The 20,058-nt window shown below is 38.7% G+C and overlaps 1 long non-coding RNA gene and 1 pseudogene across 2 annotated transcripts; one reads left to right on the forward strand and one right to left on the reverse strand.

Moving 5' to 3' along the window:
* Positions 1 to 486: 486 nt before the first annotated feature.
* Positions 487 to 8,185, reverse strand: LOC143891564 (polygalacturonase-like; annotated as a pseudogene).
* Positions 8,186 to 14,979: 6,794 nt separating this feature from the next.
* Positions 14,980 to 19,204, forward strand: LOC143847453 (uncharacterized). Of its 2 annotated transcripts, none has more exons than XR_013235049.1 (2): positions 14,980 to 15,502; positions 18,705 to 19,204. It is a non-coding gene; the product is annotated as an uncharacterized LOC143847453 (long non-coding RNA). The 2 variants fall into 2 exon arrangements; XR_013235050.1 differs by having other exon boundaries at positions 18,765 to 19,204.
* Positions 19,205 to 20,058: the final 854 nt, after the last annotated feature.

Raw genomic sequence — 20,058 nt, forward strand, 5'->3', positions numbered from 1 at the left:
AATGAAATGGAAGTGATCTTTTTAAACCTATTTTTCCACCATGTCTAACAGACATATTCAATCGTGAATACAGAAAAAGAAACCCATTGGAACAAGAAACACAGTGTATCAACTTTATTACAATCCATGAACAAATAAAATACAGTATTTTTCCCATCACTATTTTGTAGACACAAACAGGAGAAGTAGACTTCCATCTTTCACTTCCTACTTCAATCCAGCCTGAAATAAATAAATAAATAATAAGAAACACAATTACAATACTATCATTCAATCCAATAATAACAAAAATAAAATGGATACAAAATGTTGCTATAGAATTTTACCTTAAGTCGTCCTCGATTTTTAATGCTGAAAGAGACCCACAAAAAATTCCAAACTGAGCTAGAAAATTAGAACCCAATATAATTCATGTCAATCTAATGGAAGAATAAAAAATCACACTATCCTAGATCGATAAATTTATACAAGTATATTTAATTTCCTTCTCTTTAGAAGCAAGGGCGTGGGAAAACATTTCCTATTGCAATCCCATTAACATTTTTGCATGAGCTAGTTGTGGTTTTCCCTCCATTTCCAACCAAATTAATGTTATTCAACACTATCCCATGACATGGAAAGCTCTCGCTGCAATCAAATTCCACAGCCACATCTGAGGTACTTGTCCCTTTGATGTTATTGTAGACCACATTACTTACTTCCACAGCTGTATTCTGCAAAACACATCAAAATTCTTGTTGGATTTAAGTGAGAGATCCTATTTAGATGAGTCAAAATAAGAAAGGGTCTGGTGGGGGTTGAGAAATCACCTTTTCTGGGCATGGTTTGTTGGAGTCACAGTAGTTTTGGTCAATGATTATAGGATTGGCGACATTGCGCATGGCAATGTTTTGAAATTTGATGTTGCTTGCTTTTCCTGAACCTCCCTGCTTATTAAACAAGGATGACCATATTACTGAAGAAACAATACGAATGATACAACATAGAACATATGTACTGACATATACCAGCATAAATAAATAATAAATAAATGTGTGTGTGGATATATACATATGGAAGTGCTTCGAAAGGTGTCAGCAGGAGTGCGGAGCCGGAGTCCAGCATGTTCGCCCGCTGGGCCTAGTGTTCGCCCATTTGCTAGGCAATTTCGCCGAAAGCCATTTCGCGGCTGGCTTTTGCATGAGAGAACCGCCACCAGGGATGAATTAAATGAAAAAGACAAAATCTGCTAAAAAGTGAGCCTATGTGCCTGATCTCTCATGCAAAAGTTAGTTTGGAAATGGCTTTCAGCAAAATTGCCTAGCAAATCCCCTTTTATTATTGGATGTTGAGAGCATCGTAGGAATTGCAACAACTTCTAAAAAACTAAAATCTGATTAAAAAAGTACCAAGGAGTTGAATGGCAATATTGAAACAAGGAAGTGTGAATATCAATTCCATCTGTATATATATGCATGTATTTATGTATGAGTATGTATGTATACATAAACAAAACCTTACCTGTTCCAACAATATTGGCTCCATCTACTATTACTTGTGAGACATGATCTTCTGAATTGCCAGATCCCAGCTTCAAATACTGGGTTCAAGAAGACAATATTTAGACAAAAAAAAAAAAAAAAAAAAGTTAAATTCTTCTTAATTAGGAAATTTACAAATTAAAAGTTTCAAGAAGGATTAGATTGAGTTTGAGACCTGATTCCATGGCTTGGTCCACAGGTTATGCCTGTCGCTTTGACGTTTTGAGACCCACTTACTATTGAGATGCAGTCATCACCTTAAAAAAAAAAAAGGAGAATGTACACATCATAATTGAGTTTTTAGGAGTTTTTTTTATGTCTGTTAAAGTACCCAAAGCTCCATCGAAGGAAAAGTAGAACATGAAAATGTATTGTTTTTTCTTTCTTCTGTTTGTTTTGTGTTTTGTAAATAAAATTAAGACCATATTTCATAGCACAGAAAAAAAAAAACTAAGGAGAAAATAAGGTGACACCTTGTTCATCTTTTTTCTCTTTACCTGTTCCAATGACACAATTTGTTATCTGAATGTTTTGGGTATTTGTGATATGAATTCCATCCATGTTGGGGCTTGTTTCTGGTGCAGTTACCATGAGATTGGAAGCTTGGACATTGGTACATCTCTCAAAAGAGAGATGAATTTGTTGGCTGTCCTTAATGCTGAGGTTATTCACTATCAAGTTCATGCATGAAGAAAAGGTCAAGGCCTGTTGAAAAAAAAAACCCAAAGATGGAAGAACATCAGTTCCTTTCTTTAATTACTTAAACCTTTTTTAAGATTTTTATAGAAAGAAAGCTGAAAGTGGAGAGGAAATGTATTTATTTAAGCATCTCTATAATGAAACTAAACATGTGTTCGATGGAAAGAGATGTTGGAAATTAATCTTGACCACTAGATCATGATCATCTATCCACTTGACTTCTTGGCTTGGAAGATTCTTGACCACATTGGAAATCTCCTTTGTGGCATTTAATGGCCTAGGGACTGTGTTTTGTGTTTTGGAATTGTGTTAGTCATTTACTTTTCATGTGATAGTGTGTTAGTGGTACTTAGGGAAGCTAAGATTAGTTAAGTCTTATTAAATTCGGATTTGGAATGTAGACTATGTATCTTCTTCATTTGTAAGTTCTTTAAGTTAAATTTGAAGGGTTTTGAGTAGTACAACAACTTGGGTTACTTTCTTTGTGTGTTTGAGATCAAGAGAACAATCTTCTTCTCTTGAAACTCATCTTCTCCCTCCAACCTCGTTGGTTTCATTCCAACAAAGTGGTATCAAAGCATAGGTTGATGGTTGATCATAGCTTCCAATATGTTGCAACCTCAACTTCCTCGATTCAATGGCAAGAACTACAACCAATGGAGCATCCAAATGAAGGTTTTGTATGGATCTCAAGATCTATGGGATATTGTTGAGACCGGCGTTGAAGAACCGGGGATCAAGCGGCTCTCACTCCACAACAACTCAATGAGTTGAAGGACAATCAAAAGAAAGACAAGAAGGCTTTGTTCTTTATCTATCAAGCGGTGGATGAAGTCATCTTTGAACGAATTTCATTGGTGACTGCGGCAAAAGAAGCATGGGATACACTCTATACATCGTACAAAGGAGAAGACAAAGTAACGTTGGTAAGATTACAAACCCTTAGATGTGAGTTTGATGCATTAAGGATGAAAGATTCGGAATCGGTTGAAGATTTTTTCAATCGTGTTATTTCTCTTGTGAATCAATTGAGAGTAAACGGTGAAGATATTCAAGATCAAAGGATAGTAGAGAAAATCCTTAGAAGTTTGACTCGAAAATTTGAGTATATTATTGTTGCAATTGAAGAATCAAAGGATCTTGCTTCTTTATCCATAAAAAGTTTGTTGGGATCACCCCAATCCCATGAACTACGAATGAAGCAATTTGATTCTTCTCCTCTAGAACAAGCTTTTCAAACTCAAGTCTCTTTTAGGGGAGCCTCTAGAGGAAGAGGAAGAAATTCTTTTCGTGGAAGAGGGAGAAATGGTGGAGAAATAAATCACGAATATGAAAAAGATGAAGGGGGTTCTTCTACAAGAGGAAGAGGGAGAGAAAGACCTCTATCCCAAATTCAATGCTATCATTGTCAAAAGTTTGGTCATACCATGAAGTATTGTAGAAAGAAGATTGCGGAAGAAAGCAAGAAAGACTCCACCTTCATGCATGAGAAAGAAGAAAGTAAAGAAGAAGACACATTTTTTCTTGCTTGTAATGTGCAAGAAGTGGCTCTTGAAGAGACGTGGTATATTGATAGTGGTTGTAGTAACTACATGACTGGCAACAAAGGCGTATTTGTAAAGTTGGATGAATCTCTCCAAAGTGAAGTTCGAACGGGTGATGACAAGAGGCTTTCCGTAAGGGGAAGTGGTGATATTCTTGTTCAAACAAAGAAAGGCGTCAAGCGCATTTCCAATATTTTCTATGTTCCCGGTCTAAAGCACAATCTCTTGAGTGTTGGGCAACTTCTAATGAAAGGGCACGATGTTCATTTCAAGGAAGATGTATGTGAAATCAAAGACAAGAATCATGTTCTCATAGCCAAGGTGAGAATGACTCAAAACAAGATGTTTCCTCTAAAGTTTCAAAGTGAAGTTTTTCCTTGCTTCAACACTATTGTCAAAGATATGTCATGGCTATGGCATCTTCGATATGGTCACTTGAGCTTTAGTACTTTATCTCTCATGAACAAGAAGCATATGGTGAGAGGCATGCCGAATATCGACCGCCAAGATCAAGTGTGTGAAGGATGTGCACTTGGAAAGCATCAAAGATACTCTTTTCCTATTGGAAAGACATGAAGGGCATCAAATCCTCTTGAGCTAGTGCATTCGAATTTATGCGGGCCTATGCAAACAACATCAATTGGAGGTAATCGATATTTTCTCACCTGCATTGATGATTATAGTAGAAAGACATGGCTTTATTTTCTTAAAGAAAAATCGGAAGTCTTTGGATGCTTTAAAACTTTCAAGAACTTGGTTGAAAAGCAAAGTGGTTTCATGTTGAAAACTTTGCGTTCCAATAGAGGTGGTGAATATGTTTCTCATGAGTTTGAGAATTTCTTGAAAGAGAATGGGAGTCGGCATCAACTTACCACTCATGCACACCTCAACAAAACGGGGTTGCCGAAAGGAAGAATCAGACGATTATGGAATTGGCTAGAAGTATGTTGAAAGCTAAAGGGATGCCTAATATGTTTTGGGTGGAAGCCGTTGCATGTGCTATTTATCTCTTGAATCGGGCATCATAAAAAAGTGTTCAAGGTATGACTCCTCAAGAAGCTTGGAGTGGTCATAAGCCTTGTGTTTCTCACTTGAGAATTTTTGGTAGTATTGCCTACTCTCATTTGCCGGATGAAACAAGAAGAAAGTTGGATGATAAATCTGAAATATGTATCCTTGTTGGATATAGTAAAAGTTCAAAAGCGTACAAGTTGTTCAATCCCATGACTAAGAAGATTATCATAAGTAGGGATGTGAAGTTCAATGAAGAGAAATGTTGGAATTGGAATCAAAGTGAGAAGAAGAAAGAAGTTTTGGTAGATATGGATGAAAGCAAAGATACTCACGATGGTGGAATTGAAGAAAATGAAGAGGATGTGGCTCCTACTATCACTCCATATTCTTCTCCATCTTCTTCGGCTCCATCATCTTCATCGTCTTCAACAAGCCCCGACTCTCCTCCAAGGAAGACGAAAAACATAAGAGAAATTTATGAAAAGTCTAGAAGAATTACCGATGAAGAGTTGGCAAATTTTGCTTTGTTTGCCGATGCCAATCCGATTAGTTTTGAGGAAGCATGTCAAGAAGAAAAGTGGAAGCAAGCAATGAATCAAGAAATGTGTTCAATTCAAATGAACAATACTTGGGAGCTAATGGAGCTTCCAAATGGGCAAAGACTATCGGTGTGAAGTGGGTTTACAAGACAAAGTTGAATGCAAGTCGTGAAGTTGAAAAGTATAAAGCTCGCTTAGTAGTAAAAGGCTACAAGCAAAGGTATGACATTGATTACAAAAAAGTGTTTGCTCCTGTTGCTCGTCTTGAGACAATTCATATGGTTCTAGCTTTGGCGGCACAAAATAGTTGGAAGGTTTATCAAATGGATGTTAAATCGGCATTCTTAAATGGGTTTCTTGAAGTGGAGGTGTATATTGATCAACCTCCCGGTTATGTGAAGAAATGTGAAGAAAGCAAAGTGTGCCGATTGAAAAAGGCTTTATATGACTTGAAACAAGCACCAAGGGCATGGTATAGTCGCAGTGACAGATATTTCATGAAGAATGGTTTTAAAAGGTGTCCTTATGAACACACCTTCTACATCAAAGAGAACACTAAAGGTGAGCTTTTGATTGTTTGCTTATATGTTGATTATTTAATTTTTACCGGCAATAGTTCAAGTATGTGTGAAGAATTCAAAAGAAATATAATGCAAGAATTTGAGATGACCGACATGGGTCTTCTCCATTTCTTTCTTGGTATTGAGGTCAACCAAAGAGAGGATGGAATTTTTATTTCTCAAAAGAAGTATGCAAATGATTTACTAAAGAGGTTTAGAATGGAAGATGCTACACATATTAGCACACCTATGGAAGTTGGTTTGAAACTATGCAAGAATGAGGATGAGAAAGGAGTTTATGCAACTCTTTATAGAAGCCTTGTCGGTAATCTCATGTACTTGACGGGTACAAGACCGGATCTTATGTTTGCGGTGAGTATGTTTAGTAGATTTATGGAATTACCAAAAAGAAGTCATTGGGAAGCCGGCTAAGGTATGTAAGTGGAACGGTTGATCATGGGATACGTTATGGAAGAGTTAAAGATTCAAGTTTGATTGGTTATTGTGATAGTGATTGGGGCGGAAGTGTTGATGATAGCAAGAGTACTTCCGGCTACGTTTTTAACATTGGTTCGGGTGCAATTTCATGGGCATCAAAGAAGCAATCGGTTGTTGCTCTTTCTACGGCGGAAGCAGAGAACATTTCATTATCTTCGGGGGGGTTGTCAAGCTCTTTGCCTGCGATAGATATTAGAAGAACTCAAACATCCTCAAGAACGTGGTACACATTTATTTTGTGATAATAGTTCGGCTATTTCACTCACAAAGAATCCAGTTTTTCATGGCAAAAGCAAGCACATAATGATCAAGTATCATTTCATTCGAGACTTGGTAAATGTAACGTTCGTTTTTACAAGACTCAAGATCAAGTTGCGGATATTTTTACAAAGGCTTTGAAGACCGATACATTCATCAAGATGAAGGCAAAACTCGATATTGTAGTGGTCTAGCTTAAGGGGGCTGTTGGAAATTAATCTTGACCACTAGATCATGATCATATATCCACTTGACTTCTTGGCTTGGAAGATTCTTGACCACATTGGAAATCTCCTTTGTGGCATTTAATGGCCTAGGGACTATATTTTGTGTTTTGGAATTGTGCTAGTCATTTACTTTTCATGTGATAGTGTGTTAGTAGTACTTAGGGATGCTAAGATTAGTTAGGTCGTATTAAATTCGGATTTGGAATGTAGGTTATATTTTAGAATATGTATCTTCTTCATTTGTAAGTTCTTTAAGTGAAATTTGAAGGGTTTTGAGTACTACAACAACTTCGGTTACTTTCTTTTTGTGTTTGATATCAAGAGAACAATCTTCTTCTCTTGAAACTCATCTTCTCCCTCCAACCTCGTTAGTTTCATTCCAACAACAGGAAATGTACCGTTGGAGCCTGCGTGCAAGGCTGCAGATTCACAGATGAGGAATTAAAAAAGAATTAGCCTTGTTGAAAGAAAATGCAAGTTTGTTATATCGAATTTGGTGATTGTGAAGTCAAAAAACTTACGAAAGCTTTGTTGATTTTGCAGGAGTTTTTCCACCATATCTCTCCATTCCTATTGATAGTCCCAGGTCTATCAACTATAAGATTCTGAATATTCTGAAAGTTAATCCAGTATCTTCGATCCCGGTCCCAATCTGATCGATCTGAGGAAGCTTCAATGGTTCCATATATCTGATGCATTAGGAAAAACAAATAAATATAACATGTATATGAACTGAAATGATAAGGGAAACAAATACACTTAATAATTTGCATGGGGGTCAATCTTCATATACAAAAAAAATTAAGACCCATATGTGTTTGCATAATTAAATTTATCTTACCATTACTGTGACAGTTGAACAAGCTTTCTCCCAAGCCTTCTCAAATGCCTGACAGTTACACCATATAGAAAGTGAGACTTTTCAAAACCACAGAAGAACAAATAGACCCATTCACAAACAAAAAGTCAGACATCATCAAAACCCAATGAGGATTCAATCACAACTGTGATATTCTGTTTTGTTTTTATCATTATTCTATTGGTGCTTACCCGTGTATCATCTCCATCACCTTTAGCTCCAAAATCATCCACATTCACCATTATAGGTGAAGAATTACGACTCTCCACGTGATCTAACCGCTTGAAACTAAATAATTGGGGTTCGCCATAGCCTAATGAAGTCGCGAAAGTGCCGAAATATGTAGGATAAGCACTTTTGTCATAAGGAGAGGCTTCAGAGAGTGGGTCCTCAAGAAAATTGCCGTAACAGGAATAAGAACAACAGCATAGCATTAAAAGGGGGAGTAAATGTCTTTCTAGACCCATATCTCTCACTGATAAAAGAACCAATCTGATATGGAGTACTTGACATTCAAGAGGTATGGTGGTGAGATCATGTCATGACGAGTTTCTATATATATAGAACAGTGGTAGCTTTTGAAGCTACTAGTAGACCAAGAGAAAGAGGGAAAGAGAGTACAGTTTGTACTCAATCCATGGCGGCTTTGGATAGTGTGTTCTTCATGATAGTTTTAAGGTATGGATTGAGATACAGGAGATTGAGATGGAAGGATTTCTTGGGCGGTCTCTGACCTAATTGCACCACCTTCTCAAGTCTCTTGTTCTCCAGACGAACGAAAAAATAGAAAAGCGAAAAAGATTTCTCTGCTAGCTACCGCCCTTTCCTTTCCCCATTTTCCTTGTTACTCATGATCATGCATGTACATATCAACATAGGTAGACATGCATATGTATCATATACAATAATACATACATGAAGCTTATAGAAATACACAAATTTGTTCTTTGTACATTACATACGTGTTATGAATTTGGGGCGCTAAAAAGTACCCCCGGTTCTAATACCACTTGTCAGGACCAGGGTAGAACTCATCTTTAAAAGCTTGCCGTAAAGGGGAGGGTGCCCAAGCCCTTATAAGCCCATCCACATCTCTTTCACTTTTCCAATGTGGGATCTCTTTGCATTCGTGTGGAACCCCCAACAATACGAGAAACACCATACATGTAAGCATAGACATGTGTTCAAATCTTTCCCAAAACCCCTTATACATGGTTTTTTTTTTTTTTTTTTTCTTTTTTAACTCAAGCCGGCACCTTAAATTTTATTAGTAAGAAAAAATAGTGCAAGAGGGGGACATGCTGCCCGACCTCCAACCCAAAGATATACAATGAACTAAAGATTGCCTCTATAGCTAGCAATTCCCAAATACTATAAATATTATAATTCCCATAACAGCACAAATACTATAAATCACATGAATGGATATACTCATGAATATATGTATGTATGAAGTTGTAGATGATGTGCATGAAGGCATGCATCCATGCACATGTACAAACAGATGGTCGCACTAACAGTGATCATATTTTTTCACGTGGGTTGGCCAAATGTTTTTTTTTTTTTCATAGATAGATGGCTTATGGTCAACGGAAATCCATTTTTTATCACCACACCCGCATATCCATAGATTGCAAAGGATATCGACATGACTGTGGATGATGTCAGAGGGGTGGAAAATGAGTCTTTGTGGGAGAGGAGGTAAGAGAAGGAGAAGGTGAGAATGTGGTAAGAGAACGGTATTTGCGTGTGTTTTGGGGCAATACTAATGCTTATACCATGAGTTGCCGTGGTGAGTTAGGGAAAAAGAAGGCATTGCTTTGGAGGAGGGCTTGGCGTTTGTGACTTGGGTTTGTTGCTTTTAACGTTTGGGTTCAAAGGCTTATTTTGTGACATAAATGTTACCAAGACTTTATTGCATTTCTTTTATTGGAGGGACCCTTTTCTTTTTCCCATTGTGGTATATGATTGTGGGTGATCAATGTTTACTTAGCCTCTTTAGGATTAGTGATGACTCTAGTGAAGGAGAGTTCATCCATTGGATGACAAGTATCTCACGGCTCTTATCGATGGCCTCCATGAGTCCTTCCCACGGCGCACCTCTCATGGGTGAACCATGTCCGATGTAGATGTGACTCGTAGCCGGAGAGTCGTGCGCGCATGTAGCTCTAGCTAGGGGTGTTAGGAGTGTTAGCTAGGGCCTAGGGCCAGGGGGCTATATATCCTTGTTTTTAACCTGCCGAATTTACAAGCGATGCGTGTAACCCACAAAAAATAAAAGAATTTACGAGCGATGCGTGTGAGGAGTGTTGAGGATGATAAGATGGCGTCTTCGTCAAATGTCGTAGTCGAATCTAGTGGTAGAGGGAAGACCAAGGCTTCATATGAGCCATTAGATCAAGAATCCTGCCCTGGAAGGCCTATTCAATACTAGAATTTCCGTTTGATGTTGAGGAGTTCGTGTTTGATCTGTGAATATTGATTACTTTCTCTTTTGATATGGGCCGTTGGATCTTGTTTTTCAGCTCGCGAACATGATTCATGCAGAAACATATGAGCTTTCTATCTACTTTTTATGAGAATATTGAGTTGGGATCCTCCTATGCAACCCACACATAAGCACTGTTGGAAAGTTGCCTTATTTCCGACCCACGTTGGATTACTTGGTTGGGAAGGCAAAAAGCAAAGTAGTAGGTTTCTCTTTTTGGGGTTTAGAAAGAAAAGAAAAACCTAGCAATTTTAGCTCCAAAACCCACGTTTGGAAAGGGGGCAAGAGAGATGTTTCTCTTGGGTGTGAGAACGTGCAAGAGAAGAGAGAGAGAGAGAGAGAGAGAGAGAGAGAGAGAGAGAGAGAGAGAGAGAGAGAGAGAGAGAGAGAGAGAGAGAGTAAAGAGAGAGAGGGAGAAGAAGAAAGTGGGTTTCTCTCGGGTTACTCTTGGGTATGGTCTTGGGTTTGAGAAGCAAGGAAAGGGTTGTGGGTTTTGGGTTTTGGTTTAAATCCATTGTAATCCTTGTATGTTGTTTTCTCATGGTGGAAGATCGTGTTTCTCGCCCGTGGAGTAGGCTTGTCCGAACAACATAAAATCTCGGTGTTCATCTTGTGGCTTGTTTGTGTATTTTACTTTTCTGTTAAATTTGTGCATGGTCAAATTGTTCTGCCCGGTGGATTTTATCAACAAGTGGTATCAGAGATGTGGTTGGAGCGATCGTCGAGGCCCGGTGAAGTGGTCGTGGGTATTGTAGTTGGATCGAGGTTAGAGGAATTTTTTTGGGTGGAAAGATTGTTAAAGAAGATTCTTGTTCGAGGTGGAGCGCTACACCGAGAAGTGCGAAGCAATCTGAGATAGTGGCAAAATCGAGTTCTACCCAGTTCAACATCGACAGATTTAACGGAAATGGCAGTTTCACCCTATCACAGATGAGGTGAATGACATCCTAGTTCAACAGGGCTTAGCTAAGGCGTTGATGACGGGTGCTGAGTGGGAAGACATAGAGTTGAAGGCGGTCAACACGATTCGACTATGTCTGACAGATAGCGTTATGTTTAACGTTATGGGAGAAGAAGATGTGCCTAAATTATTAGAGAAGTTGGAAAAGCTTTATATGTTAAAAATCTTGGCCAACCGGTTATATCTAAAATGACAATTGTACGGGCTGAAGATGCAAGAAGGTGCATCCCGGTGTTCAACGGGCTTGTGGATCAGCTCCACAAGGTTGACGAAAATTTGAAGGAAGAAGACAAAGTTCTTTTGCTTCTTACTTCACCTCCTGATTCGTATGACAACTTCGTGTCGACTTTATTGTGCAGTAAGAATACGATAAAGTTAGAGGAAGTCACGGCGTCGATCTTATCAGATGAGATGGGAAAGAAACATGTTCTTGGTGTAAGTGAAGAGCATGGGTTGGTTGTTCATGGTGGGAATCAAAGAAGAAGGTCGCCTGACAGGGGATCTGGAAAGGCAGGTCAAGATCCTGAGTAGGCGGAAAGGGCGCGCAATGTTACCGTTGCAAGGAATATAGTCACATTAAGCGGGATTGTCCGAAGCGAGCTGACCGGGCGGACAATGATGCTACGAATGCTGTGATGGCGGTAAGAAATGAACAGAATGAAGTGTTTGGAGACATTTTGATAGTCTCCTCAGGTAATCACACTTCTCTTCATGATGAGTGGATTTTAGATTCAGGGTGCTCTGTTCATGTATGCTCCAGGAGAGAATATTTTGATACGTTCCAAGAGACAGGGGCGGGTGTAGTGTCCTTGGTGACGGGTCTACTTGTGACGTCACGGGAGTTGGGACGGTGAAGATCAAAATGTTTGATGGAGTGATTCGTACTTTGGGTGGTGTGGCGTATGTCCCAGAGATACGGAAGAATATAATATCTCTTGGCCGGTTAGACTCCAGGAGCTGCAGGTTTTCAGCTGCAAGTGGAGCCATGAAAATCACACGTGGCTGTATGGTTCTGATCAAGGGAGAGAAGTGTGGTGGATTATATCGTCTGTTCGGGAACACAATGACTTGGGTTCCTAAGATCTCGATGGCTAGTTGGAAACTGGGTAATTGGGTGCGCACACGTAGGGTCTCTTTCACAGTTGGTTCAGAGACAGGTTTTCAGGTTGTAGATGACGGTGAGAGGATGGCAGTACCTGCGTTGGGGAGGATGGATCGAGATCCCTCTCCAAGGTGGACTAGGTGAGTCAACGGGTTGGTAGCTACACATGTGCATTAGCCGTGTTGATCGAATCGGAAGCAGTCAGAACCAAAGTGATTCGAGGGTGTGTAGCTGGTACTTTGGAAGGCCAGTAGTGGTTTGCAGTGATAGCGGACCGGTAGCAACATCAATGGAAAATCTTCAGGTGGCTGGGAAATAAGGCAAGGTGGAGATTGTTGGAAAGTTGCCTTATTTCCGACCCACGTTGGATTACTTGGGTGGGAAGGCAAAAAAGCAAAGTAGTAGGTTTCTCTTTTTGGGGTTTAGAAAGAACATAAAAACTTATCTATTTTAGCTCCCAAAACCCACGTTTGGAAAGGGGGCAAGAGAGGTGTTTCTCTTGGGTGTGAGAATGTGCAAGAGAAGAGAGAGAGAAAAGAGACGAGATAAAAGAAAGAGAAAGAGGGAGAGAAGGAGAAGAAGAAGTGGGTTTTTCTTGGGTGCCTTTGGAGCTTTCTTTTTGGGTTTTTTCTTGGGTTTTCTCTTGTGGGTTTCTCTCGGGTTACTCTTGGGTACGGTCTTGGGTTTGAGAAGCAAGGAAAGGGTTGCGGGTTTTGGGTTTTGGTTTAAATCCATTGTAATCCTTGTATGTTGTTTTCTCATGGTGGAAGATCGTGTTTCTCGCCCATGGAGTCAGCTTTTCCGAACCACGTAAAATCTCGGTCCTCATCTTGTGGCTTGTTTGTGTATTTTACTTTTCTGTTAAATTTGTGCACGGTCGAATTGTTCTGCCCGATGGATTTTCTCAACAACATGGTTATTGTTAAGTTGTAATCATAGTCATCGAACTTGGGTCCCACATAGTACACAAATCGTCGAGAAGATATGTTGGGTCCATTTGAATCTTTAATAGCTTGCCAAGAACATATGTTGCGTCCATCTATATGGCTTAGCTTTTATTGGCAAGCTATTAAAGATGCCTCAGGCTCTGTTTCTCTTGACATAAAACGGGCGTAGAACAAAATTTATGCCCATATTTCACTAAACTGGATGTAAATTTGTTTTATCGCCCATTTACATAGAGAAAAAATGGAACCTTATCGATGAAGGTTATAGGATCATCCAATTATAGTTGGACCAACTGCAATGGGCTAAACTTGTGGTTATCTGCTACATGTTATGTCTTGAGACACCTTTCTTTGATTCTTTTTTTTTCCTTCTCTTTTTCTATGTCGTATGTATATCTCTCCCAAATTCTAGATTGAAGGATAGTTGGGTATTTTATCTTTCTTTTTATATAGCAATTTAGATCCAGATTGGACAATAGGTATCATTTTTTATTTCTACAAGACTCAGTTTAAACAACCTTTTGTTCAGCTGCTTTCCTTGACAGAGAAGAAATGGAAAGGAAAACCATGGGCATTGCAGATAGATTAACTTAAATAAGGCCATATTTTAGTTGTATCCAAAAATGCCCTTACGTTTCCTTTATCTCATGCAATAATTACATGAAGCAATTGATACTCATGAGCAAATGCATGGTACTTTTGCCAAGAAGTCTTTCAATCCATAAATCATATCATGGCATTAAAACCCCCAAGTGAATTTTGGCCTTTTGATTAAACTAGCCTTTTGATTGTTTACTGTGTTAGGCTTGGTGTTGTTTTTTCTCTATTCATTTCTTATGTTTTTTTATACTGAAATGCTAAAATGACGGTTGCTGTTAGGCTTGTTCCTGATGGGCACTATGTTACGGTCATGGTTTTAAATTTTGGCCGAAATCTGAAATTTTGGAGTTCGGTCGAGACCGTATACCTGAAACGGTTCTTTTTTTTTCGGCTGAAATTTCATTTTTCTGAAATTTTGTCCAAAATTCAAGGAAATTCTGCCCAAAAATCTCCATTTTATTAATTAAATAATGTTTTCCCAAAATTTTGCTAATTTTGGCCTAATTTTTTTATGAAATAAAATACTATTTTAATTGATTTCGGCCTAACTTTTGAAATTCAGTGAGGACCGAAATGCATTCCGAAACTGAAATTTGAAACCATGGTACAGTGAGGTGGTTCCCACCACGGTTCATCTTCTATAAATTAAATATGGTTGGAATTGATTATAAGAAAAATTAAATACGATTTAGGCCCTGTTTGTTTTCGATTTTGAGAACCGATTGGGAGGCCAAAACTAATTATTGGACACAAAACTGCAACTTTGCAGACTTAAAGCCCCAAACTGAAATTGGCTCTACACTCAAATGCGCTAGATTGCGACTGATTTAACAGAGGGTGGGTTTGGATGTACACCAAAGTTAAACAAATTCGAATATCTGAAAAACAGAGAAAAGCAGTATGTGACAATCAGACTGATTCCATTAGAACGATTGCTTCATTAAGCACGTTTCTTTTGATGTAAAATGGTTGTAAAACAGATTTTACAAGAATTTGTTTTACACCCTCTTCATGTGGAAAGGAGCTTGAAATAATTTGTGCTCAAATTTCACTTTAATAATGAAAACCCATTTCAAAAAGAAAAAAGAAAGGGAAAAATACACTTAGACCCCCAGTGGTTCCTGTAGACACCCCATTTTGTTTTGTTTTAATCAACAAATAAATTAGTGTGTTAAATCCATGTGAGAACCCCCTCTATCATTGATTTATATGTTTTAGGTCATTAATATCTTGATCTGACTTTACGGATCATCAATCGGGACAAAATAAGCTAGGGTCACTTCATAGCCCGGACCCTGATTCCATTCCGAGACCCGATTTCCGTAAATCGTTAGATCAATGGCAGATCATGACCTGGGTCTAACCATCCAAAACCACCTAACCTCTCCTCTCATCCTAACCATTCAAACCTCACCTAACCTCTCCTCCCATCATAACCATCCAAACCTCACCTAACCTCACCTAACCTCACCTAACATCACCTAACCTCACCTAACCTTACCTAACCTCACCTAACCTCACCTAACCTCCTATCCCATTCTCCTATAAATACCCTCTCATCTTACCAAAGAAAAGGAGGAAAAAAAAGAAAAGAGGAGAGAACCCCTCTCTTAGAAAATTCAAGCCCTCTCTCTAGACCAAATCCCTCTTCTCCATAAGTTTGCATGGAATATCGTCTACAAAAAGGTATGTCTTTTGGAATTTTATTTTCTTTTCTATATTTGTAGGATTGAGTGTTGTTTTGCGTATATTTTGGTTGATGTCATGTTTAATTTTGTACTAGTTTGGCCTTGGTCATGTTCTCACTTATGCTAAATATGATTAATGTGTTAGGGTCATTAGAACCTATTTGCAATGGGATGTTGAAATCATTGGCTTGTTAGGGAATTTAGATTTCTTTTGGGAAAACAATTCATTAAAAATTTTGAACATTTACAAGAAAGAAAACTTGAATTTTACATGAATTATCAAAACCCATTTAATTTGGCTTACAAAACCTCCATCTTTCAATTGATAACAACAGCCCCCACTCCAATTTGATAACAACAGCCCCCACTCAATCTCAAGAACCCAATATCCATACCCCACCTTGCCAAGTAGATAAAAAAAACCCCTTTTTCAAACATCCCATTTGAATCTAATCTCAGGCCCATTCAAGCCATTTTTCATATTCACCGTCTTTTAATCACTAAAAAAATAAGAACTATCAAAAGAAAACATGGGGGTGCCAATATCATTCCCGTCATAGTGCTAGCTGTTAGACTTTAAACAGATTTTTCGACCTCTAAACAACAGAATCGTGGGAAATGGTTAACTACAAAGTCGTAGATATTTTCGTGCCGTTTCCAACGAGTATTCGTGCTAGATCAGACAGCGAGCGGTTAAAAAGTTAAGTCCAAAATGGTTGCGGCACACCTTTAGGCATTTCCAGTTTAATGTTGCTGTCCTTTTGTTTGCAACACAAATTCGAACCTCTAAATCACAGATTTACAAACAATGGAGAACTACAAAGTTGTAGCCCTATAAAAGATCTTTCCAACGCATGTTTGTACGTTGAATTTGGCCAAGCGGTTAAAGAGTTACGACAGTTTTAGTGGGCTGCATTTGTCAGATCTTTTAATGGTCAATGGTTTGTCGAATTTGTGCAATTGTCAAAACTTGGTTGTGTTAACGTCATTTTCCAAACCAAAATCGAAAGACATTAATCTAAAGTACATCCAACCTAAAATTAACAAAACTAAAATTCACCCATTTAAAATCCACTGATAAAAATCCGTTAAAAGCCATTAACCAAAAGACCACTAAAAATTTCAAATGAAACTAAAACCTTCTAAATAAACAACTTTAAAAGCTACCAAACACACTAAATACCTTCAGATAATAAAAGCTTCAAGAAAACTCTAAAAGTTTCCACAAACCCAAAAGAATTCGAGATTCCCAAGAGCCGGTGGATTCAAAATTCCTTTAGGAACCCTTAGAGCCCAATTTAGGAACACTGGTGTCGTGTCGTGTCGTGTCCTAAGTTTTAGGGAGTCTTAGGTTTTAGGGAGTCCTAGAGTCAGGAGTCCAGCCTCATCACGGACGTTTGCTATGTATAGCAACCGTGCCATAGGTTTAGTTACACTAGTCACCCGATCTTTTCCATAGGACAAGCCTAGTAAACTAGGATGTAGGCTAACCTGCATTAGTCTAAGGGACAACTTGCATTTAGATAAGAATCATATAGCATCTTCGATGAAATCCTAAGATAATAAAATCCTCAACTTGAATTAAATAACTTCTCTTAAAACTGTTGAAACAGTCAATCCCGTCTAGGTCGGTGTCTTAGTTGAGTTAGGCATATGTAACTTAGCTTAGGTGCACCGAACTACGTCGACTCTGATCCCAGTGAGGCTTGGGTACGTAGGCAGCTTGGATGTCTGATGGCATACCACCCGCGAGTCGGCACCACAAACAAATTGTGGTGTTTTGTATATTAATTTTCTTGTAAATGCTTAATCAAATCACTTAGGACTTTCCATGAAATTAGAATTTTAGGAGAACTTTCACTTAGATTGAATCCAGACAAATTAATAAATCAAGATACACATTTAGGATACACATTTAGGATTCACATTGAAATTAGATCATAGGATGCATGTCACTTAGTTCGCACATTAACATAGAGTTGAATGAGCCATTTAAAATAAATTTAAAAGAGTTAGCTTTTGGAATCGAAGACCGATTATCGGGCAAGAATGGTGCATGTGGTGGATAACTCCCCATACCTTCCATTCTCGTAACCAGGTAGCGAGTCTAGATTTCTGGTTAATTACGGGTCCTAGATCCCACATCTAGGTGGCGACTCTGTCAGTCTCTTTCGTGTGGAATTCGGATTGCCTTAGTGATCCCAAGTTCACAGGAAAGATTAATTCAAATCAATAATAAAATGCACACGCCAATCGCGTGGATACGAGAGACCAAGAGAGAGAGAGCGGCGGCTCGCGCCCCACACCCCTCTCGCGGGATCAGGGTACCACAGTCTGGCGACTCTGCTGGGGATCACCTAACTTCATTAAATTTTTAAAAGATAATTCATTTGAATTTAATTTAACTGGCTCATAAAAACTCTATACTTGTTAGATTAGTTTGTCTTGTTTTATTTTCTCATCACATTTTACTTGAACTTAATCTAACAAAACCTGAAGGCATAATAGATTGCGCAAACATATTGCACACACTTACATCACTTGCTTCTAAACCCTTGCATCTCACGTGCACACACATCCTATTTTAGGAACCCGGAGTGTTATCTAGCATGGTTGACTGGGATTTCATCACCTGGTGCCTCTGTGTTAGAGAAGCATTCCACCCTTAGCCTAGTACCTTTATGGTGCGTAAACGGATCTATTGTTCACGTACTGATACGCCGGACACTGGTACAGTATATCGAACATGGATTCGCGCTAAGGGAACTCTTGGCCTTACCCCTAGATTAACCCACACATGCATGTAGTATACGAACACATGTGCATCACATGTGTGAGCCTAGTTTAGGATATCCTACCCATTTGTGTCTAGATTAGACCGTAGTCCATCTTCCAATGGCTACGATCGGTCCTAGGTACACAAACAAAGTCATGAGTTGAGATCCTATCTCCACTCCGCTAGATTAGGATTAGGGTTGATGCCTTCAGGTAACACTGATAAAATGTGTGAAGAATAAAAACTTTCCCTTTGGGGTTAGGATATAAATCCCATCATTTCCAAAGATCTCATAGGATTAGTCATTCATGATCTATCCGTTGAAAGTAATCCTATGCTATCTCATCTAATCTTTTGATCGTGCGCCTTTCGTTCTTCTGTCATACGATTCGATCGTATCTTCATGCCATCCCCTAACTGGCAGATGCAGAATCTCACAATCTTTCGATTATGCGTTCTCATGATCTGATCATGCCTGGTCCAGATAATCCAATCTTGCTTGTACCCCTGGTCTGTTCCTCCTCTAGGGGCTACCTTTTTCAAGATTATTTTGCTAAGTCCTTCAGAGTTCACTCTCAGAATCCTTGAGCTAGGGGCATTTCCCTATGCGAATCAGTCATCATTGTCCAAAATTGAAAGTATCAGCCATGATGATGTTCAGAACGAACCAGCCTTCGCCGAGCCTTCAACGCCAAACAGTTGCAGCAGTTAAAGTTTTAGTCACTTACTATTTTATGTTGAGTCAGTCATCATGGTCAGTATAATTGTTGAGTCTGGTCTTACAGTTAAAGGTCAATGCCTAGTCCAGGCAAGTTATCTTCTGTTTCCCTTTCTTATTTAGAGTTGTGAATCCTGAGCATGTTCAGGATAGGTCGTCTGATGTAATAGCTTTTCTTTAAATAAAATTTCGGTCAGTTCCAAAAAGTTCACTTGTGTCTGTTCTTAAGTGTGCTTCTGATCTTAAAATAAGACTCCCTCTTCAAATGAGGACAAAATTGACGAAACTCCACTTGAGTCACAGCAATTACTTGAACGAGAGGAGGAGCGCCAATCCCAACCTTTCAAAGATGAAATTGAAATGATAAACACTGGCACTGAAACTTTGATTCAGTGAATGCCGATTGAAAATACATTACCCTCTAAAGAGTGTGAAGAATTGATAAAATTATTTCAAGAATAAGAAGATTGTCTAGAAAAGCTACAACCGATACCAGGGGCAAGACATAGATGGAAAGCTCAAAGAAAATGAATGAAGTGAATATCATATGCTATGCAAGGGGCATGGAGTAGAAACAACTTTCATATTTCCAATCGATGACCTTGGTTCTCAAATTCATAACATGAAGCCATCAAATTCGGGATAAGAAGTTCAAGAGCAAGTATTGAAAAGTGGTCATCAGATATCAAGAGTTACAAATCCATAGATGGAGGATGTCAAGGAACAAGTTTCGCTCTATGAAAGCCGAAAGCACGCATTAGAATCTTGAAAGAAGAAAATCCATTATCTTACCTGGAAATGCCGTCAAACTCCGTGAAAAAAAAAAAAGAGAAAAAAAAAGAAATAAATAATCAGTACCAGACAGACTCTAGTAACCTAGATCGATTCCCAATCTGAACATCGAAAGGCCTCCTTTGGCCGATTAAATCCCAAAATCAAAACCCAATGTCAAAAGAATACCGATTTGCAAACCCTTCGAGCCTAAATCAAATTTTCTTGAAAACCCATCAAACTTGGGGCATTCCCCCGAACTACACGAGACCTGATCCCTACACTGGGG

The sequence above is a fragment of the Tasmannia lanceolata genome, unplaced genomic scaffold, assembly GCF_043159265.1.
Source record: "Tasmannia lanceolata isolate RefF3 unplaced genomic scaffold, GAP_Taslan_0.1 ptg000015l, whole genome shotgun sequence".
NCBI classification, from domain to species: domain Eukaryota; kingdom Viridiplantae; phylum Streptophyta; class Magnoliopsida; order Canellales; family Winteraceae; genus Tasmannia; species Tasmannia lanceolata.